Below are 22536 nucleotides of genomic sequence, written 5' to 3'. Positions count from 1 at the left end.
ACAATAATTCTTTATGTGTGGATAACTCAGACTGTTAATCTACTGTTGGAAATCAATTAGTTTGTGAATCCATATGCAGATAACCGATGATATATATGAGATATACATAGCTAAAATTGGAAAGTGAGTAAATAATAGTTTAAAAAATATAATACAAGCGAAACATTTTAATGTCTTATCATTCTCGATCAGCTTTCAACAAACCATTCTTATCTATGCAGATCACTGAAAATAATGTTTCCTTCGTTCTCTCTTTTTATTTGAATCTCTGCATTCCACTTTCTCCATTAATTTCTTTGCGTATCTCGCTTTAAACAAAACGAGTAAATTACTTTTGATCGTTACTTATATTGTTCCAGTATTTACGAAATCTAAAACTTAATGGCTTTCACATTTTTGAAGTAGATATACTATCATGATAACATCATGGAGTATTTAAAAGGTTGTTTATAAAGTAACATCTAATATTACGCATAGATTTAAATTGCTCTAAATCTTGTTTAGTAAAATATATGTGTGAAAGAAAAACCGTCAGCTAATTGCTAAATATTTTATGTTATTATCCAGACCCAAGTCTAGAAAGTTTTAGGCGGCATGTGATGACTTAAATGCCTAAACGGAACAACCAGACTTCCTCACAGTTAATCCATCTGTTTTCTAGTCCGCATCTAGCTATTGCGCATCTATTACCAATAATTGCTGTGAGCACATTACGTTTTTTAAGCAATGTGTATTGGCATTCATTTGTACAAAATATTAGTTTTATTATTACGTGTGTTGATATATCCATGGTCTTGTTAGAAAATATCAGTCAAAATTCCCTGTCAAGAATGTCCATGCTAATGCCAGTTGCAACTAAAACTTTTGTTCTCTACTTACCAACGACGTCGCAATGTCTGAACATTGACAATCGATAATAGTCAATGTTCTTATTTGGAGACGATAGCAGTATATACTTACTGTGTGTATGAAAGTGCGTAAGGCGCATAACGATTAACTGTACTTTCGTTTCCGATGAGACTGTTGTGTCTATCTCGTCCGAGGAGGTAAAAATTGCACATTTTCATAGACCGCACTTGAGTCATTAATCTAATCTTGAGTAACATGTTTCGTGTAATCTTTAATATAATAATGCAATCTAAAATTTGTAAATGTATATTTTGTGTAAAGCTCGACTGGGAGATTTCTAAATTCATAACTGTCATATATTTCGTAGTCTTATGTTCTAAGTGGACAAGCTCCAAATTTGAGATTGAGAAATTAAGTTACCATATTTTTGTTGTATAAATGATATACACCAAGTTATATAAACAAACATGTATCATCTAGGGAGTTGTCATTGTTGTATATTCTATTTAATTTAGCTATTAGACTGAAGCCATGCAGAAGCACGACTCTGAAAATATTTTAGTCGAATGCTTCGACCCCACAGTATTTCTTTAAGACTGGTGCATATTCCATCTGTCATTTTGGCTGCACCACTAAGTTGCGAGGGCGTAAACACACACCGAAGATGGTTATGAAGCAATATCATATATATATCATATATATATATATATATTTATTTATTTATTTATTTATTTATACATTATCAAAAAGCGACTAAAATATCACAAAAACAGTTACTGAGAGTTTCACGTTCCCGTTCGACGGACAGCTTTGTTTAGAACATAACATTATAAACAAAATTGTCCGACGACGGGTATGTGAAACTCTGAGTAACACATTTTGTAATATTTTTGCTGCTTTTTAATAAAGTATATTACTCTACCTCTGGTATTCGAGTACTATATTTTCCACCTTGTTGCACATGTATGTGCTCACCCTGGTATATATATTTATATATATATATATATATATATATATGTGTGTGTGTGTGTATTTATATATGTGTATGTATATGTTCATATATATGTATATATGTATCATGCTTGTTGAGTGTATGTGTGTTTGTGAATACACACTACACACGTATAAATGTGTAAGTGTGTATGTACGTACAATACAAATGAAATCGAAAAACAAGAAGAAAAGTTAATAAAATACAAAGTAGTCATCGTCTTATCTAGAGCTAAGATTGCATATATCCTATAAGACATATTTAGATAAATTATGGTTATACTGGAAACAAACTGATGTATTAGATATTTAAGAAAGAAATAAAATATTGTGTTTTGTCAAAAAGTATCAAGGTTCCAGTATGACAAATGTAATAGGATAATGAGATATATAAATGGCAGAAGGAAATTTGAGAGCTGATTTGGCATGCGCTCAGATAACCTGCATTTACATTTCAAGATTTATGTAAGCATTAGATTCACTACTCCACTAATAGACCTTGGAATGGCGTGGAAGAAAGTGTCTGGTTTAGGTGGGATGGATGCGGATATGCCAGCGTTTAATCGCGGTTTTGACAAATTTATAGATTCTTAACTCTGCAATAACTCATGAACGATATCGAAATATAAACGAACAGCAATGTAAAAGAGGAAAATAAATCAAATCAAATGACTAACAAATCCCCAACAAGGATCAAGTGATGATGATGATGACCATCATTATCATGATCATCATGATCATCACAAAACTAATAATAATAATAATAATAATAATAATAATAATAATAATAATAATAATAATAATAATAGTAATAGCGATTGCTACTAATACTAATGCCGCTACCGATGCTGCTCTTGTTGCTGCTAATGGCAATAGTAATAATAATAATAATAATAATAATAATAATAATAATAATAATAATAATAATAATAATAATAATAATGTTGATGATGATAATAATAATAATAATAATAAATAATAATAATAATAATAATAATAATAATAATAATAATAATAATAATAATAAGAAGAAGAAGAAGAAGAAGAAGAAGAAGAAGAAGAAGAAAAAACACAGCAATAAAAATAATAACAATAATAATAATGATGATGATGATGATGATGATGAAAACAAAATGGATGTGCTACACCGTGTTCTCCATTCATAAATAAATCTAATCTAATAACATCGGCGGAATGGAATAAAGAATCCTGTGGAAGATTTGAAAGAGAAGGTATTTTAACGAAACTAATCATGAAAAGGAAATTTTACAACCATACAAAGTACACTGTCTCTTATGCACGATGTCTCAGTGAAACATGTGCGAAACACGCGAAATCAATAGCAGAAAGTTTACAAATTATAAAATAGAAATGGAACAAAATAGTAAGTACATAAAGTGAGCAATTACGCATACACTCGAATGTCTATACAATCATGTGTGCGTTTTAATACCCATAGGATAAATCATACATCGCAATGATTACACAACTGCGTGAAATTTACAGGACACACATACACCTGTTGAAAACACGAGTAGCAAACGAAACAAATACAGAAAACAAAACAAAATAATTTTTTTTATTTTGGGACACAGACAGAGTGAAGAAGTCGTATGTTACCCCCCCCCCCCCCGAAAAAAAAAAATTTTGCTCGGATATAAAACTATCGACAACAAAAAATAAAACAGCCATTTCTCTCTGTGCGGTCATACAAAAGAACATTCAGTAAATATTAAAACTGTACTATCTACAACTCATTTTCTTTCCTTTTGATTCTCTCTGAGTAATCAAAAATGTAAACATCCTTTTCATTGCAAAATTGCTCCTGCATTCTCCAACTGGACAGACAAACAAACATCTCAAGAAAGTTTAAAAACTTGAATATATTAACCAAATACGTAAACACAACATTTATTGCAAAAACACAATTGTATTCAGAAATTCAAAAATTCATCGACGTGAATATCAGTATATATATATACATATACTGATATTCACGTCGATGAATTTTTGAATTTCTGAATACAATTGTGTAAAAGGATAGGCAACAGTTTGCTTTGCCGCATACCGAAAGAATTACAAATAGCAGTCAGGAGGAGTAAATAAACGAAAATAATGCCTTACCGTTAATGGCGGTGCGGCATTGTTTTCGTTTATTTACTCCTCCTGTTTTGCATATGTGAATTGCAGGGTTATGTCGTATATGGAGCCCCCACTTGTAGAAAATGTAAATAAACAGTCTCTGACTGCTATTTCTAATTCTTTCAGTATGCGGCAAAGCAACCTGTTGCCTGCCCTTTTATTTATATACTATATAAACTGAACTCCACAGATTTTCCCGCCGCTAAAGGTCATATTTACATACCGAAATCTACCGGTAAATAATTGTTGGTTGTCCGAAAAACCATCGAAAATATTATTTACCCTTATATATATATATATATATATATATATATATATATATATATATATATATATATGGATAAATAGATAGATTATTGTTTTTCTCCCAGTAATTACAAATACACCGAGTTTTCAAAGCAGCGCTTTCATTGGTCACACATTTGACCTCTGCTGACCCAAAGGACGCAAAGTTTTTTGACACTAAGGTTCACCAACGCACCATCTGCAGAATCTATTTATAGACCTGTAGAATATGATCTATTCACCAAGTTGCTACCAAAATATTTCCTTCAACAAATGCATATTAATTATTATCTCAAGTACAAGACAAAGGTTGAAAATAAAGAACATTTAGTAAAATCTTTTAATAATAAATGGAAATAATAATAATAATAATAATAATAATAATAATAATAATAATAATAATAATAATAATAATAATAATAATAATGATAATAATAATAATAATATTAATAATAATAATAATAATAATAATAATAATAAAATAATAATAATAATAATAATAATAATATTAATAATAATAACAATATTAGCAGCCCGGTAGATGAAAATAGTGCTCAAATTAGGGGTTACCAACAACGTATGTATGAACATTGGAGGGAAAGGGATTGTCTCATCTCACGGAACAGCGATTATGCAATTCAAGCGAGAGCAATAAGAAAAATAGTTGGTTCACTGAAGTAGGGTTCGAAGCTAGCAAATGGTGGGTCTTGTAAAATAGCAGCAGTGATAACGATGAAAATACAGTTCTTACTAATAAGAGTAATAAAACAGTTTACTTGATGAAAGACGTATAGATAATCTAAAAAAGACGATAATACTAATGGTGACATAACAGATGAACAAAATTCATTCTACGACAATATAAAGGCAAGACTACAGGACAACAACAGTGACGTTATTTGCAATCATAAAAAGGTTGATCAATGGAAATTGAACCAAGAAACGAAAAAAACGAAATTCTGAAGTACATCAGAACCAAAATAATCACAGCAACAAATAATTTGATCAAGGTAGCAAGTTATATTGTAGAAGGAAAAACGGGTGTTGATGTCTAGAAAAAGAAACATAATAGGAGTGACAAAAGAAAAGATCCATGATGGAAAACAATACAGGCTGGGTTAGACATGCTCTCGAAGGAAATCTCTGTGTTATACCGAAAAGAGAAAGGGGAGCTTAAAAGTACAGGGTGCTGAATAGGAAGTATAATATTGAAAGAAAAGTTCAGAAAGAGAAGTAAGAAAAGTTCTGAAATTGGAACTGCAACAGCGCGTCGTTGAAAAGAAAGCAAAATGGTAACATAAAACCGAAGAATGAAGAGTTACCACCATAACAGGTGGATCTTATGGTTGTAATTGTGTTGTGTTGAATATAAGTAATACGAAAACAAGTTATTTTGTGATGTGCGAAACAATTCATTATATACGTGTCGATAATGTAAAAGTATTGTCCCAATTTACTCAGTGATTCTCAGATACTGTGTTTGGTTTGTGGCTTGCATTATTACGGTTTCATTGTGAGACTTTACTGGTACATGATCATGCATTTTCGGTATATTAGTGTCGGAATATTTTTATTTTTTACGTACTACCATTAAAACAACTACTACTACTACTACTACTACTACTACTACTACTACTACTACTACTACTACTACTACTACTACTGCTGCTGCTGCTGCTGCTGCCACTGCTGTAGTAGGCGCAGTAGTAATACTACTAGAAAGTACAGTTGAAGAGGAGGTGGGGAAGAGAGGGAGAGATGAAAAAGAAGCCAAGTAAGAAGAGATATGATTAGGAACTCGGTTTCATCTTTCATATTGGCTAAATATTCCCATGCTAGTCCATTGCTTGCACAATCATTAAATCCCTTACAGAAATTTAGTTTAAAATCTACTGATGGAATCTGGTTGCCCTCGCTGGGTTTAGTCATTCATTGTTTTGTGGAGTGTCTTCGTTACTGCATCATCGATACACTGCTTGGCTTCAGGTGAATCATCCATCCTTTCGATACGAAACATTCCGATTCCACTTTGTTTCAGACCGCATTTTCTGAGCAACTGACGACTTCGAGAGTTAGCACCTAGGAAAATTCTTGTGAGCGAAAACTGACATGTCTTTCTCTATTGAAATGAATTTTCTCAATAAATACGTTCATTCCTGATCATCTTTGGCGAGGTACATTCATAACATGATTTTCTTTATCGCCACCATAACTTCGAAAAGGAAGAAAAAACATGGCAGGGAAATAAAATTAATCAGTTGTGCTCTGTGGGTACAACTTGACATTCCATTTTTACTCTGGTGAAATTTGTGCTGCAGTCTTATTTACAGTTTTCACAAAAATGAACGGGAGTAAAAGAAAATTATTTCTGAAAAAATTCAACAAAACGTTGCCTCCACGCACACCACGTCTAAACAAAAATGATGGTGACGATAATGATGATGATGATGAAAATAATAATAATATTTAAAATAATAATAATAATGATAATAATAATAATAATATAATAATAATAATATAATAATAATAATATAATAATAATAATATAATAATAATAATAATAATAATATAATAATAATGAGAAGAAGAAGAAGAAGAAGAAGAGAAGAAGAATAAGAAGAAGAAGAAGAAGAAGAGAAAAATAAGAAGAAGAAAAAGAAGAAGAAGAAGAAGAAGAAGAAGAAGAAGAAGAAGAACAACAACAACAACAACTGCAACAACAACAAGAAAATAGGGCGTAAGCCAGTACCTAATGCATTGATTCCAAATGTAAAAATTCGTGCACGCAATGAATAAGGATGAATTCTCCTGTCGAGTTTCCGTAGTAATAATAATTCTTTATAATACATAAACATTCATCATTTCGATTTGGAAATAAATGCCAAAGATACACAAGACGTATGTATTGATAAACAATTGTTGGTATAGAACATTACATACAATTCTCTAACATTGAACATGGGAAACTATTATTGTAACTGTTGTGTTTTAAATAAATTAATTTCAGTCTCTTGAATTAAATCATGAAGAATAACTGCCGTGGGAAACCTATTCGCCTTTTGCATCAGAGACTTATCGTGTATATTATGTGAAGTTTTAATTATATTCGCATTCAGTAAATCAAGAGCCATCCTTACTTGATGCAAGATGTTGCAACTACTTGCTTTTGTTTTCAGGTCGCTTAACTGTGTGTTTCCAAATTAAATATATGCTGTCGAATATTTCTATTGTTATCTCCACTGCACGAAGCTTATTTTGAATCTGAATCTGGGAGATGTTGTTGCTTTTGTTAAATGGTTCATTAAAAATATTTCTGAGAATACTCAGAACTGAGATTTTTTGTCTCTTACTTCATTTCGCTCTATAAAATAAGCATCGATTTTGCTGCAAAATATTTTTGTTAAATATTTCTGCTTTACATCTGTAGAGAAAATTATTTCTTCATATTTTATATTCATTTGTGGTGTTTAAACACCTGCATGTTTTGGTTGTATGAATCATAAATCTAAAACAAAAATTGAATAACAACAACTTTCCGTTTCCTTTATAATCACTTATAGGAAACATCCTGATATTGATGCGGAAATTCATCAGCAATGAATTATTACTTCATGGATTTTAAGTTTATTAGAATCAAATCGTGAAAATTGAAATTCAAAAAAATAGTCAGAGGTAAATATGAACACCACACAAACAAGAGAAATATTTTTTTAGATATTATTAGTATTCTTCTTCTTCTTCTTATTATTATTATTATTTCTGTTGCTTTTCCTCCTCTTTATCTTCTACTTCTTCTTGTTCTTCTTGTTCTTCTTGTTCTTTTTCTTCTTCTTCTTCCTCTACCACCTCTACTTCCTCTTCTCCCACTACTCATTTTTATTTTCATATACACTCCAAAGTTTAGACTGTTGGAAAAGAAAATATCTTAACATCAGGCTACAGCAAGTAGCCTTAGGTGGTAAGAACCCACCTAAGTGCTTACCTGTCCCAAAACACACTCTTTCCGGCTGCTTTTACTGAACTGCTTTTTATACATACTTCCTCAATCGATCTGTTCAGACGATTATCTGTAGTTCCCAATGCATCTTTAACAACGGGAATACATTTTAATCGCACCTTCCATTGGATCTGTAATTCAATATATTTGCACTGGTACTATTATTATTATTATTATTATTATTATTATTATTATTATTATTATTATTATTATTATTATTATTATTATTATTATTATTATATTATTATTATTATTATTATTATTATTATTATTATTATTATTATCATTATTATTATTGTTATAATTATTATTATTATTAATTTTAATACTATTATTATTATTTTTAATAACAATAATAATAATAATAATAATAATAATAATAATAATAATAATAATAATAATAATAATAATAATAATCTGCAACATTGTTAGTCACTTTCCGCGAGGCACCTAGCGCCCTGGGGCGAGTGAAGGATAATAGATGTTACAATATGACTGAAAGCTTGGGGAGGGAAAGTAGTGACATATCTTCATGTAATACAACACATACATTTAAATGGATAAGCTTTTACTAAGGATGTAGGTAGAACTAGTCAGCACAACCTTTTGAATTTTTCTGAAACCTGTTTCTCATTGGATATAATCTAGATGTTTCTGACATCCCTTTTTTCATCATACCTAGGGCACCTACAACAACAGGAACATTTCTTGCTGTAAGATGCCACATATTTTGTATTTCAATTTCCAGGTCCTTATATTTACTTAGTTTGTCAAATACCTTGACAGAGGTATTTTTATCACTGGGAGCACTTACGTCTATCATTTTACAACTATGCTCTTCCCTGTCGTTACTTATTTTATCTGGTCGAGTAGCCTGGATTTTTATATCAGTGTTAACTGGGAAATACCAGAGGATAGCAACTAGACCAGGAAGATAAGAGTGCTGGTTTTGTAGTGTTATATATTTTCCATTGCAAAGACTGTCCTACACTATGATGGCGATTTTATTTTAGTTTGGTGTCAGCATACGATATCCCGAGATGAGATGGTCGACCGTTTCGTCAAATGTTTAGCAGAATCTGCATTTAGGTCAGAACCATATTGAAGAATGTTAGCCAGGTAGTTCTCTGTGCGCCATCTTTTGTCTTTGCTACCAATATGAAACCTTCAGTCTTTGTTTATAGTCCTGACCTTTTCAGCCACTGATAGGTTGTTTCATCAACAGCATAAGTTAAGTACCATTTGCGCACTGGGCTCGATCTAATCCATTGGCCCTCTCCCCAAAAATTCGGTCCTTGTGCTTAGAGTTGAAAAGAATATACTTTTAATATCGTTAAATGGAATCTTACAGAAGTCAAACTCCTGAACATGAAGACAACAATATTACTAACTTCTAAGAACATGCACCACCAAAAAGCAGATGTCGATACTTCGAAGTATACTGTCCATTCTCCATCGCTCCTCTCTTTGCTTCTGCCCATTCGTTTTTGCAGTCTGATTGATCCATATATCTTTTGTGGCAGTGGTTTCAGGTTCTTCACCTGTTTTAGTGTCAATATCAAGTTCCTTTGCGAGTTTCAAGTTTCCTTGATAATCGAATGTGACTTTTTGCTTCTTTCGTATTTGCACATAATTCGCAGCGTCATGTCCTCTATTCTAAGATAAGTATCTGTTCATTCCTCTTTGGAGGTCTTGTAGCACAATTCTATCTGCATCAATCCGCTTCCAACAGTAATTCTAGGTAGGTACAGTCGTTTTACATCTGCTTTTGGGTAGTGCATGTTCTTAGAAGTTAGTATTTTGTTTGTATTCCTGTCCAGGCTTTGGAGTTCTGTAAGATTCCAGTTAATGATGTTTAAAATATATTCGTTTCTACTCTAGGTACAAGGCCCGAACTTTTTGGGGAGGGGGACACTCGATTAGACCGACTCCAGTACGCAACTAGTATTTAATTTAACGAACCCTGAAAGAAGAAAGGCAAGGGTCGACCTCGGCTTTAGCAAATTAGTCACCCAGGTTAAACATAACCAAGGAGATATGCCCGGAAACATAGTTACCCCCACCCCCACCCCCAAAAAAGAGAGAGATGATTTGCGATTTATCAGCCTACGATATGATAAATATATCCATTCCAAGAACAATGGATAAACAGACCTGACTCTTATTGTCACTGTCAATGCCTTAATGACAAGCCAAAACTCATACCTAATCGGTCATCACCCGGGACAAGGACCGCGTTACTCAGTGGCATACAAGACTAGGATCGGAAAATCTACTGCTGGAATAAACTCTCTAAAAATCGGTCTAGTAGGCAATGAACGGTGACTGGGTAAGCCATGGCTATTGATGCGCAGACATGCTCTGAGTCTGCAGCACTGTGTTTCCCCGACGACGGTGCGCAGGTGTCGACACCGTTTGTCAGAATCTCTTTCCCACAGCTCGTCTCCTTGACTGAGTTGCAATCTTGGATCATGCGTTGACCGAGGCTGATATTGCATAGAGGGTTAGTGGTGAAAGGGTAAGTGCTTCGGAGGGCTTTCGGGCCGGAGCCTACGGATATTTTCCAGAAATCCATGGCCTGGCAGGAAGTGCCGTCTGTTGGACCTGCCCGAGATGTGCCCAGTTCTGCACGCACTCTTCCAGTGCCCGAGAATATACGATACATGTGTTGATGTCGAATACCTGCTGTCACGTATAAGGACGTGACCGCTTGACGGCTGATTCCATCATGAAGATTGCCCACTGCCTTCCTTTGGCCGGCAAGGACATACAATTTCCATCTGTCTCGTGGCTGTAGCGAAAGAGGTCGTGTGATCGTCTAGTTTGAAAGGGCTGAAAACGGACACTTTGCTCTTTGGCCTACCCCTCATCAACTTTTTCAGATACCATCTGAAAAGGAGAGGGAAGTGCAGACTTCAAGCAAATTTGCTGAAACGTGGGTGAATTTGGCGAAGATGGACCGTGTCAAAGTGCCTAATTTCAACATGCACATTTGTATTTCCAAGGCTGAGAGAAGGAGAAATATGTGGAGAGAGCTCTTGCCTTAGTGGTCGGAGCGCTTGTGAATTTTTCGTGGGGTCCCAATGTGTAGCCCTGAGATGCTTCCCTCTTTTAGGCATGTTCTTCATTATATTTTTCATTGTTATCATCTTTTTACACGGCAATTTATGTAACCCCACGTCATCCTTCATGTTTTGTAAAGTTCAAACTTACTTTTTGTAGGCTTTTTTGGCTAATAAAGGTAACGCGATTGTTATTATTATTATTATTATTATTGTTGTTGTTGTTGTTATTGTTGTTATTGCCGTCAGTCTGCAATATCATACAAGTTGATTCTCCGTAACTCGCAGGAAAATTTAATTTGGTAAGTGTATAGCTTGCATTGCCTGGATTATATGGTAAAATTGTGTGTAATTGCACACCCTTCTGGGGGTTTAATAATTGTTTTCTTTTGAATAGTTTGCGTTTTTGTGAAGACAATATCTTATTTATTTTCCACTTTTAGAACATGTCGGATTCTGGGAAAATGATAATAATCGACAAAGAGCAGCATTCTGTTGACTCAATTGTAACTCCGAATACAAACACAGCCGAAGCTGCAATTCATTTCTCGACAAAGAGAAATATATTTTCCTCTTGTTGCTGCGCTGACAGCAACAAGCACAACAATACTAGCAGCAACGATAATGAGAACGACGACTAAGCATCAGCAACAAAGAGTACAGGAGTAGCAGCGGCAGACGCACTGCCACCACTACAAACAACGGAAACAACGAAAACAACAAATGTAACACGAACAAGAAAATTGAAAACAACAACTGTGATAACTGTGTGGAAAGCAACAACAACGACGACGACAATGACAATAACAACAACAGCAGCAGCAATAATAACATAAATAACCTCTAGGAATTAACTCTTTTCTAAAGCCGTTAGCAATTTTGTTTCAGTGGATGACTTGAAAAATAAGGCACTGCAATAGAAGAGTGGCATTATGAAACCATGTGTTATGTGCCTTTGTGACGAGAGAGAGAGAAAAAAACAAAAGATAAACAATAGTTTTAAAATGTTTGTCTCGTAGGAGAGGAAAATTAAATTTCCTACACACACAGAGACCAAAAAGTGTCTTGAATATGCATGGTCTTCAGTGCTACACATACAGAAAGGTTAGCAGCATGGGATGGTAGTGGCTATATGCAGCAGTGAGCAAGAAGCCAGAAAAATCTCTACCATAACTTTCCCTCCCAGGCTTTTTTATGTATTCCCCATTACATGGGTAAAAGTTTGACTCGAATTCTGGTCAAGAAGTTCAGGCTCACCGTGATCTGGCGAGAGTTTTAGCCATTCCCGTTTCTTTCTGTTTCGGGGAATGCGAACAGATGCCAGTTTCTATAGAAGGCAAATACTGAAGTGTTTTGTGTGTTGGATTACGAACCACCTCAAAGCCCCACAGTAGAGAATGCACAAAGTTCCCCACCGTTACTACAAACTTCTCATGGTGGTTACACAACTATTACATCACATCTGCTTCCTTCCTCAGACTCATGATTCGCAAAAGCAACGTCCTCGTTGACATTGCACCAAAAGGCCTTTGTCGGAAAGAAGAGAAAAACTGAATATGAATCAGAGACCGCGGAAATTGAAAGCCTTAATACATGACCGTAAAAAACAAAATCCCTTACAGCACCAATTTAAAAACAAATCAACACAAATATCCAGACCACCCATTTTTACTAGTACATTTAAAACCACAAAAAGATAATAACAAAAAGGAACACCCGTAAAACAAGATGACCAACATTTTCACTCTCCTGCATCAATTTCACTGTTGTTCAGAAGAACGACATCGAATAGGATCAGGAAGTAATTAATAACAAAACCATAGCAACACGTGGAGAGGTTTTAGCGGAACTCCTACCGAAAACTCTATCGAAAAGGATATTAATCCAAACAGGTGCAGATAGGTATCTTGATTTGAAACAGAAATTCCCCCATGACATAGGAGAATTTAGTAAATAAAAAAAAAATTCTTCCTTAAATTTAGATGAAACAGCAAATAGTGACACAAGAAATTATGGTTTTGCACTTTGAATTCTATGTAGTCACGCCAGATTTGTTTCGAAGAAGTTCGCCGCAGCTGGCAACAAAACAGAAAAATTCCTAGTGCTATTAGTCGGTGTGTGGTGACACTGTTGAAAAAGGAGGCCGGCAATGGAGACGCACAATCCACCGCAATATCCACATTATGCGATACATCAAACAGAAGGATGGGACTAAAGCTGGCTTCGGTGGTGCACAGATAACTTTGATTGAATCGAAAGCATGGTTTCAGACCCGTTTTCAGAAGCTAGATCGTTGCAATGCACAGCTGCGCATGCTCTGTGGCCAAAGTAAATGGCATCGCATGCCCGCTGCGTCAGAGCTTCCGCTGTCAACATATCTGTACGTGCTGGCTCTCGAGCCACTGTTGCTGAAGTTGGAACAATTGTGGGGTATCCTTTTCGCAATGGGACTCGAAAAGGCAGTGTCCGCGTACGCGGACCACGTAGCTCTCATGGTGTCGGATGTCGACGAAGTGGAGACGGTTGACTTCATTCTAGTGAAATATAAATCAGTCGCATTGGAATATAAATCAATACCAAGTAGTCAACTGGCTTGCGACTAGGCATGAGGACAGATACATTCCTCTTTGGTAGAGTTCTCATTGACACTTTCAAGTTTCACTTGAAAAAGAAAATGAGGGTGGAGACAGAGGTGCTGTCCTCGAGTGAATTTATGAAACATTGGGCGAAAGTTGCGAAAGTGACTAGAGTGGATGGTACCACTCTCAGTTGAGACCTGCGAGTCGGAGGAAGGGATTTGGAAAGGGCATTTGTCTTTGGTATTGAGGGTTGTCTTGGACGGTAGGATTTCTCAATGAAACTCAGAAGTCCACCCGTATCAGGACACCACCATTACTAACACTTAGTTATTATTGCTGTATACTGTGTATACTTCATTTCTTTTAATGTATACTGTGTATATTTCTTCTTCTTCTTCTTCTTCTTCTTCTTCTTCTTCTTCTTCTTCTTCTTCTTCTTCTTCTTCTTCTTCTTCTTCTTCTTCTTCTTCTTCTTCTTCTTCCTTTCATCTTCTCATTATATGTAAGTCCCCACACTTTATGTCTGTCTTTGTATGGTACCATCCTTTGGCCCAATGGCAAATAAAAGAAATAAACATTGTTATTATTATCATCATTTTTATTATTATTATTATTATTATTATTATTATTATTATTATTATCAATATTCAGTAGTTTTATTTTTATAGTGTGCTTTCACTTCACTACCGAGCGCAGCTCTGTGTGCCTTGGGTATGTGCTGTGATTTGAGGCGGTTGGATGGAACCTACACTCGCCTCCTTATGAGAGCTCAAAATCTCTCGTGGAGGCGCCATCCAACTAAAATGCAAATATATGGGAAATTACCACCTGTGTCATCTCTTGTGAAGGGTAGGAGAGTCCAGTTTGCTGGACATTGTTGTAGAGCTGAAAAAGAAGTAATTTCTACTCTTCTCCTCTGGAAGCCATCTACTCGCAACACCAGAGGGCGCACACTCTCCTGCCCTGATGTAATCTCCAGGGATACAGGCATCCAGCAACAGGACCTCCGTAATGCTATGATGGACCGTGAAGTCTGGTGCAACATGGTAAATTCCATTGTCTCGACCACGGTCGAACAATGATGATGATGATGTGATTTGTTGTGATGCTCTGATGGTTATTGTATGGAAAGGGTTCTGCGTAGGATGTGTGCAGTGCCTAGTAGTGCAATTTTCTGTATGTTATATGTGTTTGTAAGTCCTGGTGTTTTTCTTATGTATTTGTCTGAATATTTATTTATCATGCCTAATGCACCTACTATGATAGGAATTGTTTCTGTTTTCAGTTTCCACATTCTAGTTACCTCTATTTCCAGGTCTTTCCTATTTTGAGAGTTTCTCCATTTCTTTTAGAGACACGTTGTCATCTGCCGGTATTGATACATCAATTAGAAAGCATTTTTTTCTTCATGATCTCTGACAACTATATCTGGTCTGTTAGCCTTAATTTCTCTATCTGTATGTATCGACATATCCCAGAGTATGGTTGCCTTCTCGTTTTCTGTGACCTTTTCTGGTGTGTGCCTATACCATCTTTTTTCTGTTGTTATTCCATAATGTTGGCATAGCTTCCAATGTATGTAGGTTCCAACTCTATCATGTCTGTGAATATATTCCTTCTTAGCCAGGACTGGGCAGCTAGAGATAATATGATTTATTGTTTCTTGTCCATCTCCACATATTCTGCAGTTACTTGTAATATTTCTTTTCATTACATGTTTTTGGTAATTTCTGGTGGGGAGGCTTTGGTCTTGTGCTGCAATTAAAAATCCCTCTGTTTCTGCTTTGAGTCCTGAGCTTCTCAACCATTGCTGGGATTTTTCTTTGTCTATTTCTTTTGCGTTTAGTTTAGTGCAATATTTACCATGAAGGGGCTTTTCTTGCCATCGTTTTATCATGGTTCGTTGCTGTTCTATTTTTAGTTTGGATTTCATTTGTTTTATAGCTTTTGTTGTTTCGTCATCTTCTTCTTCTTCTTCGTGTTTATTAGGTGGTATGATTTCTTGTTTATATTTGTCAGCTTCCTTAACTACTGAGAATAGTTTTTTGTTTTGCTCGTGTTTTGCTGCTATCTGGATCAGTTTTCCTTCCTTCTGAAGAAGGTATTTTTGCAGTCCTATGGTGGTTATTTTATAGTAGTTTTCCAGCTGTATAAGGCCTCTACCACCTTCTATACGTTGTATATATAGTCTTTCTGTGTCAGATTTTGGGTGATGCATCCTAGATCCTGTCAGTATTTGTCTTGTTTTCCTATCTATTTTGGACAGTTCATTTCGTGTCCAGTTAAGGATATTGTAGCTGTAACTTATAACTGGGACAGCTAAAGTGTTGATACCTATTATCTTGTTTTTAGCATTGAGCTCTGTTTTTAGTATTGATCTAACTCGTCTATAATATTCTTTTTTTATTTTCTCTTTCATTTGTGTGTGTTGTGTCTTATCTAGTTCATGGATTCCTAAGTATTTGTAAGTTTGGCTTTGGTCTAATTCTTCTATTTCATTGGTTTTTATCTAGCGTGATGTTGTTACTCTTAACTAGTTTTCCTCTTTTCATGGTTACTTTGGCACACTTTTCTAATCCAAATTTCATATCTATTTCTTTGGTAAATCCATGAACTGTCTTTAGTAGTGTTTCAAGCTGTTTGTCATTTGCAGCGTATAGTTTTAGGTCATCCATATATAAAAGGTGGCTGATCGTTTTGCCGTAACATTTATATCCGCATCCAATTCTATTTAGCATATCAGATAGAGGTGACAGTGCCAAGCAGAAAAGGAGTGGAGAGAGCGTGTCTCCCTGGTATATTCCTCTTCTAATGGAGATGTCTTTGGTTTTCATGAGTCCCTCTTTTGTTTGGAGGTGTAGGACTGTTTGCCATTTATTCATAGAGTGCTCTATGAATTTTATGATTGTTGGTGCTACTTTGTCAATGGCTAGTGTTTCGAGGATCCATGTGTGGGGGATGCTATCAAACGCCTTTTTGTAGTCAATCCAGGCCAACATAGTAGGGAGGCAGGTTATTGGTCTATAGTTTTCTGGTTTTGCTGTTTCATTTGATTTGGGAATTAAGATGGTTTTCCTCTTCGTGAGCCATTCAGGCATTGTCTCTGGCTCTGCTAGTATGCTGTTAAAGTTTTCAGCCAGCTTTTTGTGCATTCCTGTTAGATATTTCAACCAGAAGTTGGGGATCTTGTCATGCCCAGGTGCCTTCCAGTTGCTTATTTTTTGCAGTGCCTGGGTGACCTCTTCAGGTGTTATGGGGGTCCAAAATTGTTCCGATGCCGAGTTTGTTATTTTGATACTCCTTTTTTTTGGCTGTTCGTTCGCCGACCATATTTCTCTCCAGAATTCTTCCAATTCTTCTGCCGTTGGTGCTGCAGTGACTTCTATTTTATTTTTTCCCAGTTCTTGGTAGAACTTTTTGGGGTCGGAGTTGAACTTTTTGTTCTATTCAAAGAAGCGTTGGCGTTTCTCGTACCGGCGGATCCTTTGAGCTTTGGCAAGGATATCTTGCTTCAGCTTTTCTTTTATCTCCGGCAAATCTTTTTCTGTGATGTTATATTTCCGGAGCATTTTTGTTCTCTTTTTGTTGCTTAGTAGCATTGCTTGTTTGCTGATTTCATTAAGAATCGACAGGTCTTTTCTAATTTTTTTAAATTTTGTTTTGGATGTTATTTATCCACAGGGTTTGTTTGGGTGGTGGTACTCCTGTTTGGGCGGGTTCGGGTGAGTATCCAGCTTCTTTTGTGGCTGCAGTAGCTGCTGCGTATATCAAGTCATTCAGTTCAGTGATATCACTTTTTTTCTTTCAGTGGCTAGTTCAGTGACGGCTAATTTTATGCTGTTTATAATTGGTGTTTTTATTTCGTTTATTTTTATTTTTGGAAGGTATGGTCGGTGGTCCATTTTGGGCTCTGTGGTTTTCAGTTCTTTGATTATTTTATTTTTTATATTATCATAATCATTAGGCTCCCCTTCTTTGTTTACATCGTGTTTGTTGGGAATGTTGCGTTTGTCTCCGTGTTTTACAGTTTCAGTGTTTATATTATTGGGCATTGTTGTGTGGCTTCTATCTACATTTTCCTGGTGTATTTTTTCTTTTAAATGTTCTATTTCTATTTCTGATATTTTTTTGGCTTTGAGAATGTATCTTCGTACGTTAGCTAATTTATTAGGGTTCATTGCTGTATCCAAGTCTATATCTATTATTTTCCTTCCATATTTTATATGTATGTGTTGTTGTATTTTCATTTTTGGGTAGAGCATTGCTGTGAAGTATGCGTGTAAGATAGAAATATATTCCTCACGTGTCCATTTACGTCTTTTGGGTTTTATTTGCGGGACATGAGGTACAACGTCCGGCCCATTATTTTGACGGTCGTCATTTTCGTAGGGTACCGGTCCGTTTATTTCTGTTGTCACATTATTTCGCACGTGTAGTTTTTCGTACATTTTTTTGTTGTAAGTTTAATGTACGTACCGCTCGATTGTTATTCTTGGGTTGAATAGTATCGGTGGCATTTAATTTCTTCGTAGTTTCTTTGTACATGGTGTTTGAGGTCGGTGATGATCGTGATGTTCCACGGATGTTTACATGTGTTGTGTTAGATGTGGAGATAATATCGAGTCAAAATACATCATTTCGTTTCGAAAATAGTAATAAATTTCAATTAGTATTACTTACTCGGATACAGTCCAATTCTTTGTTAGTAAATCTTTGGCTCCATAGGATGTCCTTGTTTTCGATGTTTGTGGATAGATTTCGGAGCTCTGTATTTTCCTTCTTACATCTTAAACGTCCCCGGTGTTCTATCTTAAACGTCCCCCTTCTTACATCTTAAACGTCCCCCTTCTTACATCTTAAACGTCCCCCCTTCTTACATCTTAAACGGTCCCCCTTCTTACATCTTAAACGTCCCCCCTTCTTACATCATAAACGTCCCTTATTATTATTATTATTATTATTATTATTATTATTATTATTATTATTATTATTATTATTATTATCATTATTATTATTATTATTATTATTATTATCATTATCATTATTATTATTATTATCATTATTATTATTATTATGATTATGATTATGATTATCATTATCATTATTATTATCATTATAATTATTATTATCATTATTATTATTATTATTATTATTATTATTATTATTATTATTATTATTATTGTTGTTGTTGCTATTATCATTGTTGTTGCTGTAGTTGTCATCGTCGGCATCGACGTCACTGTCATCATCATCATCATCATCCTCATCATCATCATCATCATTATATCGAACGTAGCATTTTGTCGATGCCATTACTGAACCGGCTGTGCCAGTAACGTGAAATATAAAGAGGAACCTTCATTTCAAGCCTTGAGTGTTTTGCGGAGTCTCTTACACTTTCGGGTAAGGCTGTTTTCCGGATATGTTCTATTTTCATTTTTATTCCTATCATTTCCAACCAATATTGTATTTTTATACAGTACGTAGGGCACCAATAAATATTGGAGCCGCACTTACCGCTACAATCTCATTAGAACCGCAAAAATCGATGAGGCGTTCACCAAAGGGAAAATACTACTCTTCAAGCCAGTCAGCCGTGTCCTAAACAAAACCTCATCCACTAAAGCTGCTAGACATAAGAAACCTGTCTCCTTACACAACTAGGGCGATATTCATGATGGAGGCGCTAAGACATTAAATATAAAATACCAAGTTAAAAGGAAATCCGTCTATACAAACTATCTGTATGTTTGTAAATTCACATATACAGAATTTACAAACGGAGCTAAATAGTGTATATGTGAATCTGGAGTCAAGATTCAAAATCTGGCTTTAATGCCTACACACATCACAATTACAATTGACAGAATCAGTCGGCAACGCAACTGCAACTATGCAACTAATCGTAATTTGAAATATGATTATGTAAATGTAGAAACCTTTATGATTGATTATTAAATTCTCTTTTGTAACTATGATACTGTGCGTTTAGAGGAGTCTATACACTCATAGAGAAACACTAGTATGACTTGATAAAACATAAGTGGAAAAGAAATGCATTTCTAAAACAATACATGGTCTGACAGATACACATATACACACACGCACACACACATTAACACACACAAAAAATAGGTACACGCAGATAAACATATACGCTCAGAATGGTGCGTATTAAGCAGTTCAATTCAAAACTTCTGAGTGCATTGTGTGCTTATGATATCATGTATAACTTTGCAATGACCAATAAATGACCAATAAATTGCCATTATGTTGATGGAAACAGTATAGGAACCGTCAAGTGGATTGTTCTCTATTTCAGAAGGTACTATCATTGCACACATAGTGTCAAATCTCATTCTATCTCACAATGAAGCTAAAAATACCGGTATCTCTGGAATGAAAGTCTACTACCACGTTATTTCAGAAGCATGAAACCCCAAAGTGGTGGATGTAAAACTACCACGATATATAACGTGCATAACTGTATGTGCGCATGTATATATGCATGCATCTGTTATGTGTATGTTTGCGTGCATGCATATGTAAATGTGTAGATGATTAATACCTAGTAATTTGGTCCATTGAATTGAATTAGCAACAACTTAGCAAGATTTCGGTCAATTACTCAGGTTTCCGGATATGTTAAACCGCAGTTTCTATTTCACGCTGCGGCACACTTACAAAATAGCAGGTACTCTTACCACCTCCATACTGATATACGCATATACTCTGCACAGAGAAACATACTAACTCTAAAAGGCCGAATAGTAGAAACTATCAATAGGGAATTTATGTTAGGATGTGACAGTTTTACTTTTGTTTGGCAAGGTAAGAATTTATATATTGAGATTCATTCAAATTTATCTCTATCTCCCAAAATTTATGACTATATCCTTTATACTTTTCAAATTACATATTCGAATGAAATCATAAGCGCCCAAATAGTAAATATAAAATATCTCCACTAAAAAAGCATTAAATATGAATACTGTCGAATTTCTAAATACCACAGTCACAAATACGCACCTATACACACACACACGTGTGTGTGCGTGCGTGTGTATCTGTGTTTATGTGTATTTGTGCTTTATCTCATATGGCATTTGAAGAGTAAAATATGTGTAGGATCGGACAATTTTCGAGGTAGGTAATATATATTTAGAAATATCATATTCTGTATGTCTTCAATTTGCTGACACCAGCTAGATTTCTATAAACACTCCGTTCTTATTGAAATCGCTTCTTCTTTTAACTTCCAGTCTGCCAGCATTCTCTTCTTTAAACATTTCTTTATCTCTATATCCAGCTCTTTTGCTTACTATTGTGTGTTTGTTCTTTACGTCAAACACCTAAGATAAAATTTATTGCGTTTTGGCAGCTGGGAAAAATCTCTATTTATTCTAAACTGGAAGTAATGGCAAACCAATAATTTTACATTTTCGTTGGAATTGTTCTGTCGATTTATTTGAATTTTTCTTTAATAGCCACCATCATTTTGCTTTTCTTTTTTCTTTTCCATTCCTTTCCCTCGTACATTCATTTATTTCTTACTGCCTTACATCTTGTTTACTCATCTTTTCTTTCTCTAGTATTTATCGCTTTCTTTATTGTTTCTCAACTTTATTATCTCTATCAACCTCTCTCCCCCGAAGTTATATATATATATATATATATATATATATATATATATATATATATATGCATGTATGTTTGTGTTTGCGTGTGTCAGTCTGTGTCTGTGTGTGAATACATAAGTGACACACACACACACATACACACACACACACACACACACATATATATATATATATATATATATATATACAAACGTAGATGCATACAAACGTAGGTGCATATATATATATATATATATATATATATATATATATATATATTTCTTTACTACCCTCATGGGGCTAAACATAGAGGGGACAAACAAGGACAGACAAAGGGATTAAGTCGACCTCGGCGGAATTTGAACTCAGAACGCAACTGCAGACGAAATACCGCTAAGCATTTCGTCCGGCGCGCTAACGTTTCTGCTAGGTCGTATATGAATAATAACAGACGATAGATTGAAGTCAGCTCATTACAGCTGTTTCTTGCGCCTTTTTAAATAGAAAAATGAGAACATTACTCCATTACAACATCACAAAAAAAAGTGATCATCAGCTGAAATATAATTTTACAAACAGAGAAAATATGCCAAGAATACTGCAGGAACGTGATTAAAATCAATCTCGACATACTTCACGCATGTCCCCGCTTTATTCGTGGGATATTATTTTGTTTGTAAAATTAGCTTTCATCTGATGATTACGATGTTTTGCAAGGGAGTAACATTCACATTTTTCTTTCAAAATTACATAAACTGATATTTATCAATCGTCTGTTATTATTCATTTGATTATAATACACCAAAGGGGTTTGTGATATATCGGACAGCCTAGAGTATAACAATAACTTAAACTTCAACGTAAAATGTGCTCTGGACCAGCCCCTAGTCGCTAAATGCACATAGGATTGGTTTTCTTTGTGTACACAACCGGAGTATCAAGTTTGATACTTACTAGCCATAGGCCAGAACCACTGGTTTATCCAACCTTACTCGGTACATATCTTGTCAAGT

At 34.9% G+C, this 22536-nt stretch overlaps 1 long non-coding RNA gene across 1 annotated transcript; it reads left to right on the top strand.

The window, feature by feature from the left end:
• Nucleotides 1-1736: 1736 nt before the first annotated feature.
• LOC118765525 lies at nt 1737-21576 on the top strand. Its single transcript, XR_005001388.1, has 2 exons — nt 1737-1866; nt 21560-21576. It is a non-coding gene; the product is annotated as an uncharacterized LOC118765525 (long non-coding RNA).
• The last annotated feature ends 960 nt before the right edge of the window (nt 21577-22536 follow it).

This window comes from Octopus sinensis, linkage group LG12, assembly GCF_006345805.1.
Source record: "Octopus sinensis linkage group LG12, ASM634580v1, whole genome shotgun sequence".
Lineage (NCBI taxonomy): Eukaryota > Metazoa > Mollusca > Cephalopoda > Octopoda > Octopodidae > Octopus > Octopus sinensis.
Note: the sequence above shows the minus strand (reverse complement) of the source record. Positions and strands in the feature narration are given on the sequence as shown.